Raw genomic sequence first — 15595 nt, forward strand, 5'->3', positions numbered from 1 at the left:
AGACCAAACATAGCAGCTTCAGGCTCTAGTTAAACAATTTATTTATAATAGAAAGTTATTGACCACAAGGTTCTCTCACATATTAAAAGTTTTGTAATGTATTCAGAATGTCTAATTTATTCAATTTATTAGGAAATCAAAAGGAACATAGAGTTCTAAACATCATTCTGACAGATTTGTTTGCCCTTATTTCTATTAAAAGTATTTCAAAACCTTTGATTTGATACTGAAAATCAGTATATATAAGTCACCTTCTTTGTTCTAGGATAAACAGAATGCATGCTTTCTGCAGTTCCCTTGATCAATGAGAAAATGCCTTATAGCAAAACCACATGGAGAGAATGTAGCTGTAGGTAATCCCCCGAGAGCGTTTTTGATTGGAGCTGGGAGTTTGGTATTGAAAGAAGAGGGAGACAGACAGGTTGTTTGAAAAAATTCCCATTAGACCAAATGCTTATGTTGGAGCGGTGCTACAACATTTTTCATGAAGAAAGTGCAACTTTATCAATTTTAAAGGTTAAAGGCTGTTTGTTGCGTGATTGTAATAATGTATTTCTGTTTTGGAATTTTTGTATACATCTTATTGCACTTCATTAGCCAGTAGACCAGAAATTTCATTTATTCACATGCCGCTTGCCAGTCCTTCTTTTCTAGGATTTTGTTGTGGAAATGCATTATTAAAAAATCTTTCATTTGGTTCTTAAAGTCATGGCAACTGCAGGACATTTTCTTTAGCTAATACACTCTTGTCAAGTTTACAGATGGCAAAAAGGGAGATAAACTTGATATGATTTCCAGTTATTGTGATATACGTACCATGTTCATGTTGATAATCTTTCAGGAATTCTGATATCGGTAATGAGTAATCTCAATGTTTACTTTGCTAATCAGGGGTTAAACTTCTGTACATATTCAAATTTTGGTGCAATTTAGTTCACATTCTCATTATGTGACATGAATATGTGCTTAATTTCGAGTATCTCAGCAATTTGCTTTGCAGTTTTCCTTTCAGCCAAACTGTTAGGATACTCAATATCTCAATGTCCCTTTCCTTAAATTTAAAAAAAAACAACCAAGTACAAATATTTAGCATTTTCCTGAAAGAACAGAAGCAAAGTTATTGTTTTAAGAAGATTCTAGTTGTAGGGGCGCCTGGGTGGCTCAGTCGGTTAAGCGACCTACTTCGGCTCAAGTCATCATCTCAGGGTTTGTGAGTTCGAGCCCTGCATTGGGCTCTGTGCTGACAGCTCAGAGCCTGGAGCCTGCTTCAGATTCTGTGACTCCCTCTCTCTCTGCCCCTTCCCTGCTCATGCTCTTTTTCTCTCTCAAAAATAAATAAACATTAAAAAAATTTTTTTTTAAAGAAAAGAAGATTCAAATTGTAGAATGAAAGTGCCATGGTCTTTTGAAGATTAGCTTGGTCCCAGCACTGCTCTGTGGCAGTGGAGCCCCAAATGCCTGGCCAAGCATCCCTTACCGACATCTGGAACCAGTTGCAATACATCACTGTCAAAACTGCTTTCTATACGTATCTGCATTTACACATTAGTTACCCACGCAGCACTCATCAAAAAAGCTGAACAATCTTGACATGGTGTCCCTTGTGGAACTGCAAAGGTGAACCGAAGTTGGGAGGCAGTGTCTCGCGTCACTGTCTGCTGAGCTCTTACAACAGGAAGCCTGATTAAAAGTGAAAGGAAAAATTTATCAGTTGCCTCAGCTCTGTAGACTTCAGTATAATTTTTTATTTACAAAAGGGATTTTTTGTATTATGTTAAAGCACATGTATTAAGAGCACCAAACTGATTTTATTTGTTTAGAAACAAGGAAAATATTTCTGATTTTTAGTTGATGAGTTGAAAAAAAGGTGGCTTTGTATGTTTCTTAGATTTGCTATTAGCTAAATATCTTCTAAGTATTGTTTTGAAAAAGCTTAAATTTAAAAATAGAACCATGAATTATAGATTAAATACTGATGACACTGTGTCACTTAAATTTAACTGAAGAATAGTATAAAATTTGAAACAGTTGATCTTTGCCATTATATTGGTAATAAAAATGTTTTTATTAATTTTCAAAAAGCTGAATAATAGAAAAGGAGAAGTAGTTATTTATAGATGTTCGAAATTGTATATTTGTGCTTTTGTGTTGTTGTTGTTGTTGTTTTAGTTTTTATTTAAATTTCAGTTAACATGGAGTGTAATACTAATTTCAGGTGTACAATTTAGTGATTCAGCACTTAAGATACAACACCCAGTGCTCATCACAACGTGTATGTACCTTAATCTCCATTACCTATTTAACCCATCCCTTATCTGTGCTTTTGAAAAAGAAACACAAATTTTGACAAAAAATAAACATTGGATCTATTTATATATATATATAACTATATATATATATGTATATATATATATAGTTATATATATATATAGCTATATATATAACTATATATATATAGTTATATATATAACTATTCAGGATACTTTGCTAACATATACTCTGCAATAATACTAATCATAATCATAACCATTGCTGACATTTACTGGGCTTTTTAAAATGTGCTAGAAACATTCTGTGTACTTTATATGGATTATCTTATTCAAACTTAATAAATAAGGTTCTATATCCCCCATTTGATGGAAGGAGAGCCATGTTTAATGAAGTTAAATGATTTACCCAAATTCATACAATTAATAAACGATAGAACTAGGATTCAGTCCCTTAGCAGTCTGATTCTAGAGCTCATACCGTTCTTTTTGTTGTTGTTTTATTTTTGGGTTTTTTATCCATTGTTTTATATGTTTTACGTTTTATTATAAAAATTTCCAAGTATACAGGAGAGAGTACCGTGAACCTTAATATAACCATCAACCAGACGTAACCACCGTCAGTATATTTGTTTCATATTTCCTCCCAACAACTTTTTCCCTGCTAGAATATTTTAAAGCAAATTCCAGACACCATGGTATTTCATCTCTAAATACTTAAATTCTCTCTTAAAGAAGGTATTTTCTTCCTTACGTAAACTACAGTGGCACTATCACACCTCACAAAATTAACAAGAGGTCTTCAATTAACAAGACTTTCTAAATACCCTCTAATATCCTGATTTCCTGATTGTCTAACATAAGTCTTTTTACAGTTGGATTGTTTGGATCAGCATGTAAAAATGTCCATTTACTATATTTGATTGTTATGGTATTAGCTATCTTTTAAATTAGAACAGATAGGGTCCCCCGGTGGTTCATTCGATTAAGTGTTGGACCCTTGATTTCTGCCCAGGTCATGATCTTGTGGTTCATGGGTTCGAGCCTCATGTCGGGCTCTGCGCTGTCAGAGAGAGATTTCTCTCTCCCCTTTCTCTCTGCCCCTTCCCCTGCTTGCGCGCTCTCTCTCTCTCTCAAAATAAATATATATTAAAAAAATAAATTAGAACAGGTGGACGCCCCCCACCACCATTCTTTTCCATATACCGTTGACTTGTTAAAGAAACCAGAGTGGTTACCCTTGTAGAATACCTCACGTTCTGGAGTTCGCTGATTACTTCCTTGTGGCATTAATTTATGTCTCTATTCCATGAATAGATCTAGAAGCTTGATTAGACTCATATTGTATCACATCAGTCATAAAGTTTGGTTGTCTTACTTTTTGTAATACTAAGATTGATCAGTGGATTCCATAGTGCTGGCCTGATCCTTTCACTGTAAAGTTCCTTATTCATCTTCTAATGGTTTTACCATGCATGGATGATCAATGCTTGAATTACTGAATTTCTTAGGGGTTGAGAATGGTAATTTCCAATTATTTTATTCCTTCTTCATTTATTAGCCAGAATTCTTTAAAAGAGCTTTACTTGCTCCACTAAGGCTATTTGGTTATCCTGAAATATAATTCATACCAGAAAGGCAGTATAAAATGCTTACTTATTTCTCTTTGATTATCTATTTCCAGAGTAATGAGGTAGTGCCTTAGTATCTTCCAGTGGTATGTAAGTTTTTTGGTGTATTTCTTTCATTCTTTCTTCTGTTTTCCCTCTTTTTATTTTTTAGTAGGTATTATGAAGTCTTGGCTTTAAGTATCTCAGTGTGTTTTAATCAGTTGCAGGCACTGTACTTTTTTTAATTGAAGTATTGAGACGTTCACATTAGTTTCAAGTGTGCAACATAGTGATTCAACAAGTTTATCCATTTTGCTGTGCTCACCACAAATGTAGCTGCCATGGGCATTATACTTTTCGATGCTGAAATTGTCCCACATTTATCCAGTGGAAGCCCTTTCTAGATGGCTTGTATGTCCTTTTGACAAGACTCCATTATTAGCTTTCATAGCTTTCTACTTTCTGGTGCAACAAAATATGCCAGGCTCATCTTGAATATTCTTTGCATTAGACCTGGTATCTGTCATTTCTCCGGAGTCATCGTTCTTTGTATTGAGAAATGATATACAGTTACCACAGTATGGGTACATATAGAAATTGAATTGTTTGCTTTTAGGAAAAAGGAAGGGAAAAGACATGAGTTCACACTGATAATTCTAATTCAAATTTAAGATTATAGGGGCTTTTTTTACTTCTTTGGTCTTACACTTGTATCTCCTTTATTCTAAAAATTGGATTCCTAGCCAAAGTAACATAATTACTTATTTTCTGTATCTTATGTTATGTTTATAACGGTTTCAAAATAACAATGGACTATTGAATGAAGTTAAAGTCTTCCTTGGACTTTCGGGGGAAGGTCCCCTCATTATATCTCCCTAGGATGTACAAACAGACCACTGTGTGTGTGTGTGTGTGTGTGTGTGTGTGTGTGTGTGTGTAATTTTTTTTTTTTTTTTTTTTTTTTAAGTAATTTCTACGTCCAACGTGGGGCTTGAATTCATGACCTGGAGATCAGGAGTCACATGTTCTACCCACTGCCAGCCAGGCATCCCCCGCTGTTTTGAGGTCAGACCGATAGGCTGTTACATCATTTATTATATTAGTCTTCAGTTTTTAAGATGGTTCTCTCCCATGACTTGGAGCCTGTATGGACTCCTTCCAGCGTTAGTAGTTGGTTTCAGCTTCGTTTGTCTGGGATCCCACATAACATTGGTCCCTTTCTCTCTGGAGTGACTTTTTGTTGATGAGGTCTGGGTTCCATGTCTACAGCCCCTTTTATACTAATTGTTGTCATCACCACTTGCTGCTATTGGATGTTTTTTGGCCATACCTGTCTGTATTCTAGGGTTTAGGGGGATTCCTTTAAACCTACTTTTGTAGAAGATGTCTTTTTCCTGAGTGCTCTCTCTTGTTCTGATGGTGAAATTTGGTGAGATTTTAAAAAATATGTACACTGTTGTGTTCTCATTTCAGGGTGTGTGTAATCTTAACCACTGTATGACACTGCTCTGTGATGCTGTTGTATGCAACTTGGTTTAAGAAGGGTTTCTTTTGAGCTTTATCCTTGGGTGCAAATTATCGAGGTATGATTAGGAAGAAGAGCGAATAGGGAGAAGAAATCAGTATTTACTCTAGTAAGTTCCTGCAATATCCCAAGAATGTGCTGGCAATGAAAAAAATACTACATTTTATTGCTGAATCCTCATGATACCGCCATGAATTTGTATTATCTTAATTTTATAGATCAGAAAATTGAGGATTAGCAAAATTAAGCAATTTACCTAAGGTTGCATGGCTAATAAGTGAAGGTTCTGGATTCAAATGTATCTGTATCTGGCTCCAGAGACTGTGCCTTTCCTATTTACACTATACTTAACTTTCTAGAAACTTTGTGTAACATGGCTCTCAAAGGTAGCTTGCAGAGTTATTTAAACCAAAAGGTTTTAGTTTGGGGCAAAAAACACAAATCAACTTTGTGTAAACTCAGGTTAATTCTCTTAAGACATTTGCACTGATTGTGGGATATCTGCAAAGATTCTTAACGTTTTTGAAAAACGCTAGCTTAAAAGGTTGAGAAGGATATTTAAATGGTGTCTTTTCTTTGGTTCTTTATTAAAGACGAAGGAAGTAGAACATGTGCTACCATAAAATATATGTGGCTTCCAAATTCTTAGGAAAGTGCCAGAATGGTGTTGCATAATAGAATGCTGTTCTACCCACTGAGCTCCTTATCAGTGTTGTAACTCATAAGTGAAACTCACTTTTCCTGATGTCCTCCCCTGTCTTAACATTTTGTCAAGAAGCACTGTTAGGCCCACAGAGTCGTGGTTTGTAGAGAACTGGGTTCACGTTTGCTGCAGATGAGGTTTGTAAGGAGAGCTTTGGACAAAAGAAAATAGGGGAAATGTTTTCCAGTTCTAGATCAAATTCTGTTTTTAGAGAAGAAAAGAAAAATTGGGCTGTCTAGGAACAGATAATCTTTTTAGGCACCAGAATGATTTTAGCACTTTAAAAAGAAATTTTTTTTCTTCCCTTTCTCCCCCCATTCTTTTGGTCCCTTTTTCACCTATCATTTCCAGCAAAATGGTACTGATGTCTCCATTCCTTGGGTGTTAAGATCAGAATGCAGTTTATCTTTTGTTCAGTTTAACTTTTTAAAAATAACAGCTCTTTTGAAATAGAATTCATGTATCATACAGTTCACTCAAAGTGGACAATTCTTTTCTTTTTTTTTTTTGTAGCATATTCACTGAATTTTTTAACCATCACAACAATCAATTTTAGAACATTTTCATCACCTCCCAGACAAAGCCTCGTACCCATTTCCTCCTAATCCTCCCCACCCCCAGCCTAGGCAACCACTACTCTACTTTCTGTCTCTATAGTTTTGCCTATTCTTGACATTTTATTTTTTTTTAATAATTTTTTTAAGTTATTTATTTTGAGAGAGAGTTTGCAAACAGGACGGGCAGAGAGAGAGAGAATCCCAAGCAGGCTCTGTGCTGTCAGTGCATAGCCCGATGTGGGGCTTGATTTCTGGAACCACGAGATCATGACTTGAGGCAAAACCAAGAGCCACAGGCTTAACTGACTGAGCTACCCAGGTGCCCCTATTCTTGACATTTTATTTTATTTTTATTATTTTTTTTAATGTTTATTATTTTTGAGAGAGAGACACAGAGAGAGAGAGAGAGAGCAAGCAGGGAAGGGGCAGGGAGAGGGAGACACAGAATCGGAAGCAGGCTTCAGGCTCTGAGGGCTGAGCACAGAGCCTGACGCAGGGCTCGAACTCAAAGACTGTGACATCATGACCTGAGCCGAAGTCGGTGACCTAACCAACTGAGCCATCCAGACTCCCCTATTCTTGACCTTTAAAATCAGTGGAGTCATACAATATAGGGTCTTTTATGATTGGCTTAGCATTCTGTTTTCAAAGTTCTTCCATATTGTAGCATGTATCAACATTTCATTTCTTTTTATTGCAGAATAAATGTCCATTGAATGGATATTTTATTTATTTATCCATTTATCAGTTGATGGATATTTGGGTTGTTTTAGTTTTTCGGCGATTATGAATAATGCTGCTGTGAACATTGTGTGCAAGTTTTTGTGTGGTCATACACTGCCATTGTTCTTGGGTATATACCGTGGAGTGGAATTACTGCATCACGTGGTGACTCTGTTCAACCTTAGAGGAGCTGCCAGACTTTTTTCCAAAATGGCTGCACCATTTTGTATTCCCATCTGCACTGCATGAGGTTCCAATTTTAGTTTAACTTTTAATAGTGTTATCAGTCAGATACATTCTGCTTGCTTTCTCTGACCCAGAGATTCTTCTCGGTACTAGGAATACAGCAGTGAACGTGGCTGACAAGTGTGCAGCCTTCAAAGACCATACAATTAAGTGCAGACAGACAGCTAATAAATAAGTCAATAAATAGAATAATTTAAGAGCATGATAAATGTTATGAATTATTGTAGGATGAGACTTCAGAAAGAGTAGTCTGTGAAAGTTTCCATGACAGAAGAAAATATGTGAACCAAGACTCTCCCTGGAGAGGGAACAAGGGATGCATAAACTCCATTAAGTGTCACCTTTCACAGATTTATTTTTTAATGTTTATTTTATTTATTTTGAGAGAGAGTGAGTGGGTAGGGGCAGAGAGAGAGGCAAAGAATCCCAAGCAGGCTCTTCGCTGACAGTGGGTGGGTGGGGGGACCCAACGTGGAGCTCGAACTCACGAACTGTGAGATCATGACTTGAGCTGAAATCAAGAGTCAGCAGCTTAATGGACTGAGCCACCCAGGCGCCCCATCTTTTCACAAGTCTTTAAAGTGATAATGCTCATGTGATACTGGCTAAGACTTATAACAGACCCCTTGTTTTTACCTTTTTGTGATCTATTTATATCCTTTGCTTGCTTTTTTATTAGTTTGGCTTTTCTTATTGATTGATAACAGTTCTGCATATTTTGGATTCTAATCCAATAAAATGTAGATAAAATATATGCAAAGACAATTAACAGAAAAGTCAATACGAATCACTTTTTTTTTTTTAAGTAATATCTGTGCCCAACATAGGGCTTGAACTCACAACCCTGAGATCAAGAGTCACATGCTTTACCGACTGAACCAGCAGGCACTCCAATACAACAACTCTTTTTTTTTTTTTAATGCTTATTTTGAGAGAGAGAGAGAGAGAGAGAGAGAGTTAGCAGGGGAGGGGCAGAGAGATAGGGAAACAAAGAATCTGAAGCAGGCTCCAGGTTCCAAGCTGCCAGCACGGAGCCCTACACAGGGCTCGAACCCACAAACCCTGAGATCATGACCCTGAGCTGAAGTCAGACGCTTAACCAACTGAGCCACCGAGGTGCCCCCAATAACTCTTTAAACATGCAAATAAAATTGCCTATCCTCATTCAAAATTAGAAAAAGAAATAACCACTTATCAAGCATTATTATGTGCCAAACACACAGTTCTAAGCACCTTGTATGTATTAACTCATATAATTTTCACAAGAACATTTGAAATTGAAGTATTATCCCCATTTGACTTATGAGGAAGTGGAGGCTCAGAGGTTAAATTAGCTGTCCGTGGTTGCACAGTGAATGCAGAGCCAGCTGGGCGGCAGAATCCCAGAACCCACCTTCTTGATCACTGCTTTCCACTGACTTTCAAGAGTCAAAACATGGTAAAACTGCACCAAGCTACCATTTTTCGTCTAGCAGATTGGCAGAGATTAAAAAGTATGCTAAAAGTGTGATGGAGACGGGTGTGTAGAGAGGCACTTTTAAAATTGCTTGGTGTAAATGCAAATTGATATAACCTTCTTTGGAGGGCAATTTGGCAATATCTAGCAGAAGTTTAAGAGTACATAATCTTTTGACCCAGTAATTGCGATTCTTGGAAGTTAGCCTCCATATATATTTGTATGTGAGAAATCTTGTATGTATTCAAAGATAAGTCTAGCATTTGTTAAAATAGTATAAGCTTGGAAACAATTTAAATGTTCATTAGTAGGAGACTAGTTAAATAAGTTATGTTACTCCCATTCAGTGTAATACTGTAACCCATAAAATAGAATGATGAAGCTCTTGATGTATTCATTATGCACTAATATAAGACCAGTTTCCAAGATATGTCAAATAAAAAAATTAAGGTACAGAACAGTGTGTATATGCATTAAATATATCTATATCTAATAAAGGGAAAGTAACAGAAATACGTACTTATTTTGTGTGCGTGTATATCTATCTATCTATCTATCTATCTATCTATCTATCTATCTCCAGGCACACAGAAGAAACATATGACATTTGTCTCTGGAGGAGAACAAGGGGTTTGCATTCAGGAATAGGAAAACAACTTTAAAATGTTGTACTTTTTGCATTTTGAACAATGTGACCTTACATTAAAAATGTTAAAAAGAAAATATGCTTCAAAAGGAATCTAGATGGTATAATTAAGGTTGATAAAGAGCTATTTTGATCTATTCTGCAGTTTCTTTTTCCAAATAGTGGTCTCAAGAACGTTCACAATGTTGGTTGGTTTTCCCAAAAGGTGGCCTAAAAGATGAATCCTTGGTTGGCGTTGTCCTGTTGAAGCCATAGATGGAAACATGTTAATAGCAGAGCCAATGCCATGTATTTGGCACTCTGAGAAAAAAGACTTCCCATCCTTTCTTTCTTTTCTCTTCCTTTTCTCTTCCAAGCAATTGGTTCTTGTTCTCACAACGTTAAAGAAACTTTTGCAATCCATATGAACAATCGCTACACTAAGCTACAAACCACCTCTAAATTTGTAGTGCTCAGCTTGTACCTCCTTAGTATCATCAGAAACTCCACACATATTTGGGTAGACAGAAGATTTGGGTTACAAATGGGAAGTAATAGGAAGATATACATTGCAGGAATATGAAGAATCTCCTATCAAATTACACTCTTAGTATATAACCAAGTTATCTATATAAATATAATTAAGTCTGTTGTTTGCTAGTGTTACAACTTGATGTTCTTTGTTCTTCATAAGATTAAATTGGACTCTGCTAGTGTCAAGTGACAAAAATACATATGCATAACACTAGCTGTTTGTGCTAAAGCACAAAATATTCGGAGAGAACAAAGGCCAGTAATGGTGGCTGGTACTGTATTGTCGAGACTTGAAATGTATGGTACTAATCTAAGAAGGTTTGATGGACTGAAGAGAACAAAGTAGAATTTTGAAGGTGGGGAGGATGTATTTTTATTTTTTATTATTTTATTTTATTTTATTTTATTTTGGAGAGTGTTAGAGTTTCCAGCGAAGTCCTATAAGGGATGAGAAATTTTTGCAAAGGTAGAAGAAAACAGGAAGCCAACGAGGTAAGATGGAGATTTTTTGTGGCGCTTAACTCCCATGAGAGAAGAATGGTTCACATGACGAGCTTTGGAGTCGTAGAGGCCTGGATTTGGGTCCCAGTTTCATTCCTTCCCAGCTAGGTTGCCTTGAAGAAGTAACTTAATAACCATTCCTTGCTACCTTTTAAATTCTAAAATGGAATTAAATAGAGTGCTTAACCTCAGGGGTAGTTGTGAGGATTAAATGGAATCGTGCATGAAGGCATATTGCCAAGTGCCTTGTACATAGTAGGTATTCAGTATGTGTAGTATAGATGTATGTTACTACTATTAATGGTAATTTTGAGGTAAGAATCAAGTGACTCTTATTCATTGTCATAGGTTTGAAGAATCAACAGGCAACATAATATGTAAAGAGAAATATACTCAGAAGATCTATCACTTTGTACAAGTCTATAAATTGAATAAATTAATGTCTTTTTTATTGCAATTCAATTAGAATGAGGTTTAAAAGACAGAGGAAGGACAAAAGAATAGCCTTGTAATAAAAATACTTTCTCTTTGCCTTTCACTCACTTAATGCATGTAACCTACTTCACCTTTAACTTCAGTGAGATTGAATGGGATAATGAGAGAACACATAGGAGTTCTTGAGATATAATAGATGCTCAATAAATGCTAATTTTATTCATATAATTCTTTATCTTCTCTTGCCAAAGGATGAAATGGAAAATAATTCTTGAGAAACAGGATTCTATGAAATGAAGGATAAGTAGAGGCAAGCATTGATTACTGGGTAGTTAGGTTGTGAACTCCAGTTGTGTTGGATGAACAGATGTAACTCCTTATACAATAAAAGTTAGCAAGATTTAACATGAACAGACAGAGGGAGAAAAGCCAAAGATTTACGGGGAGATTAAAAGCTTGGAAGCCAGAGAGCATATCAGTCCTGCTGACTCTGATAGGAGAGTTAGGGAAGATGTTTTAGATATGTTTGGTTTTGGGTGGCGGCATAACATCCAAGTATATACATTGTGTGGACAACAAGAAATGAAAGACTGGAGAAAGGGTAAGCGAAAGGGGTATTGTTGGTATATGATTTTTAAACATTCCAAAATTGTCTTTTCAGTGACCTTCCTGCTTATGGAATTGAGATAATGAACTCCTGACAACTAATACATTTATACTCCATTTAGAAGTATTTTGCTGGCTTAAATTTCTTAGCGTAAAGCAAAAGCTCTAAGAGACCAATACAACGTTCTGTTATCTGTCAATCTTGAGATGCTCATTTCTGGGCTACAGGGAGCACTTTGGACAGTGGGCCATTCAGATGCCTCTTTGTAAATATGGGTGTTGGCAGAGGGTTTGTTTTTATGCTTCTTGTGTTCACAGACCTGTCCTTTGACTTTTTATCTTAACTAGTAAGGAAGATAATGAAGGTAAATAATTGTGACTTTGTTTAATGTTACGCTGCTATGTAAAATGTCCTCCAGAAAATTTTTCTGTAGATAGATAGAAATAACTTTGGAATAAAGAAGGAATTTTTCCAGGATGGAGTTTTCTTCTAAAGCACTGGAAGTGTGTCCATTTTGTTTTAGAGACCACTTAACAATGCAATTGTTTAATAATGTTCTTCTAATCATATGCAAATAATGCTATTCTCTGTACACATCGGTTTTTTAGCCGTTGTTTCTTATAGGGAATGTGTAACAATAGGTTAACTTCTTTTTTCTAGCCTTTTCTGCTTAGCTTTTATGTTATTACTTATATATGCTTTAGGGGCTTATTAGTGACCCCTAACACACATTCCATCCCTTAGCGAGAGCTAAACTTCAAAGTAAATTTTTCTCCTTTCCTTTGAAGAATTGGCCATTTTTCTTCCCTAACTCCTTGATCGTATTGGTACATTGACTATAATTTTATAACAGTTAGTGTACTCTATCTTTCTACATCAAGAAAATTTTTATTTGAAAAACTTAGTTTTAAAATATGCTAAATAGCCTTTTGGGGATATCATGTGTATGTGTGGGGTAAAGGACAAGGACTGGAAATATTTATATTATAAGATTATTTCTTTACCCTTACTCTTTCTTTCGAATCTCTTTCTAATTAAATTGTCACAAAAGAACATTGTAACGGGAGTTGAGGTAACAATTTGAACCTAAAAGGGTACCTTCTTTGTGGAAATTATTTGCTTGTTTGATTTTAAGTTGTTCAATTTGTTACTGTTATCGTCTGCCATAGAGCCTCACATTTTTTGGTTTCTGTTGACCAAGTAGCATCTAAGTATGTCATTGTTGAGAAATTATTTCATTATTATGTACTAACATTAGGACCCACCATATATACTAGGGATCGTGATAGGCTCTTTACATGCATCAACTCTGATTTGTTTGATTATTCCTCTTTTTCAGGTGAGGAAACTAATATTTAGGGAGGTTTAATAAATTGACCAAGACCACCTAGTAGTAGAGCTTGGATTTGCTCCCAAGTCTATCCAAATTTTCAGCCCATAGCCTTAGATCCTAAACCATTTGAATAATTAGATGACCATAATTAAATTTATTCTCATTGTTGAAAACTCAGATATTTTGTGGCAGTGTTTTTAAGATCAGACTTGGCTAATGCTTGTTTCTGGGGGATAGGAGAAATGTAGATTATTCTTCTGTGTTAATCTAGCACCCCCTAGTTACTGTGTTTTTTTGCCTTGGACTTGTGATATGGTAGGCACCAGAGAAATGCATGGCTGGATTTTTATGTACGTAACTGTTGCAACAGGACATTTATAACCACTCTGCTTTTCCTCCTCTTTGCTATTTCATCCCCAGAGTGTTGTCTTACCTCCGTTTGTTCAGTGACAGAGAAGAAAGAAAAGAGTGAAGTCTCTGGAGTATAGCTCTACTGTTGTATGAATTGTTTGGTGTTGAACTTGCAGTGCCTATAGTACAGCAAGCTTTTGTTCAGAATGCTGTTGGGTGGGCAGCGCTTGCTTCCTTTACTGTAGGCAGAATTGATTGTCTTGGTTAGAGAATCAAGGGAGATTAAGTTGATTTCTTAACTGTTCTGGATGTTGGAGTTAATTTTAAAAGAATGTTGTAGTAAACTGTGGCATTGGTTTAGTGTGAGACAATTTAAATGGGTAGAAATATTTCGATCTGAGTATGTTTGTGTTTTAGTGAAGTTTTTAACGCACTGTTAACAAGAAGCTAGATGCAAAATTTAAAGACAGTGCCCTATCTGAAATATGAAATGATTTTATGAGAGATTTATAATTCAGAAAGCATGTATTTTCTTATATTGTATCTAAGCTCTAATTTTGAAGGCTTTAATTTATATATATACATGTATATATATATATATATATATATATTTTTTTTTTTTTTTTTTGATGAAGTGTCAATTTATCTTCTGCCTTCAGATGATAAAGTAACTGACCTCCTTAAGATGGGGTTAGAAATATAAGCTGTTTTTTAAAGCAAAAAGTTGCTTCTGTGAGTTTTTCCTTGTACTGGCTCTTCTCTTTCAGGCCATCTTACTGAAGCTAAACATCAGTTCAGTTGACAACTTTACTCAATTCTAGGCAACAGTGGCCATGCTCTGGCCTGCAGAGACAGTGAATCCATTCTGGCTCTGACACCCAATTTTATTGTAAAACACATTCATGTTGACATCATATCAGTTTTCTGAACTATTACATGCATAAAAGAATTCACCCCTCTCCATTCAGTCTTTCTCAGCCTTCCAGTAAGGAGAAATTTACACACCCAATGTTTTCATTTTGCATTTAATGTGGTCTAGTCCAGAAAATAGCAGCTTCAGTTTTTTTTAAAAAATGTTTTTTTGAAGGCACTTAGCAGAGAGTATTAGCTTAATGGTGTTCATTGATAGGAGATGGCTAAAGGGAAATGCACAAGGCAATTTTTAGGCCAGAGCCCTTGAAGTTTAGGGTAAAACAGGTCAATATTGACCCAAGATTATGGGGATTAGTTGCCAGAGTTCCTATGCATGCAGCTTCCATTTGAAAGCTTTCTTGCCATGCCTCATTCATGCCCAATTTTGTGGGCTTTGCCTCCTTTTGGCCCTTTTTATTATTTTGTTTTCTAAAGGTCTTTTTTAATTGCTGATTTTTTTGTTTGGTTTATTTCTATTGGAGCTTGCAAGTCTTGCATTTAGAATGTTTCACATATGATCCAAATCTTCATCAGTTTATGGAGGGAAAAGTACCCTTTCTTATGTATGAAATTCAGCCCTTCAATTTTAATGTCAATTCTATCTTTGTGCTGAGTTTTACTGAAGCTGTCCTTGGCTTTCATGTTAAAGGAATGTCACCTTTTCACTTTTAATGGTGCTTGATTGACTTGTCTGATTTCCTGATCTTGAAATATTAAGATATTTCCTTTTCCTTTTTCTGTCTTTGGTGAATATGGGCTTCCCTAAAATATCCACAAGCCTCACTGAAGGGATTTAATAAGGTTTTCCTTGTTATTTGGTCCTACTGTTCTGAGACTGTCCATTGGGAATTTCATTTACTCGTAAGAGACTGAACATTCTAACATGGAGTGATTGCAAATTTTGTTTATAAACTAATATCATAAATGTCTCCATGTGATTACCTAAATATGTGTGTGTAATTTCCATAAGATTTTAAAAGGAGCGGTCTCAAGCCTTTAGATGTATATGTTAATTAATTCTTACCTATATTGTTTTGGATCTGGTGTGATATTGGGGGGCACATGGAGAATTTTAAAAAGACTTTTTCTATTATTCGTATTTCCTAAACATTATGGGCAGAATAAGGTTGGAATAGAGAGAGAAAATTGCAAACATGCCCTGACTTTCCACTGGCTGGATGCACATTATCTTTATCTTTATTTATTAATA

The 15595-nt window shown here is 35.7% G+C and overlaps 1 protein-coding gene and 1 long non-coding RNA gene across 5 annotated transcripts in view; one reads left to right on the plus strand and one right to left on the minus strand.

The window, feature by feature from the left end:
- The window catches only part of PBX3 (PBX homeobox 3), a 220004-nt gene that overhangs the window by 76428 nt on the left and 127981 nt on the right, over positions 1-15595 (plus strand). The gene's annotated exons all lie outside the window — the stretch shown is intronic.
- The window catches only part of LOC132662939 (uncharacterized), a 21040-nt gene continuing 6502 nt past the window's right edge, over positions 1058-15595 (minus strand). Inside the window, exon 3 of the long non-coding RNA XR_009602763.3 lies at positions 1058-1680. This is a non-coding gene — a long non-coding RNA (uncharacterized LOC132662939). The remainder of the gene's footprint in view (positions 1681-15595) is intronic.

The sequence above is a fragment of the Panthera onca genome, chromosome D4 (genome assembly GCF_046562875.1).
Source record: "Panthera onca isolate mPanOnc1 chromosome D4, mPanOnc1 haplotype 2, whole genome shotgun sequence".
Classification (NCBI taxonomy): Eukaryota; Metazoa; Chordata; class Mammalia; order Carnivora; family Felidae; genus Panthera; species Panthera onca.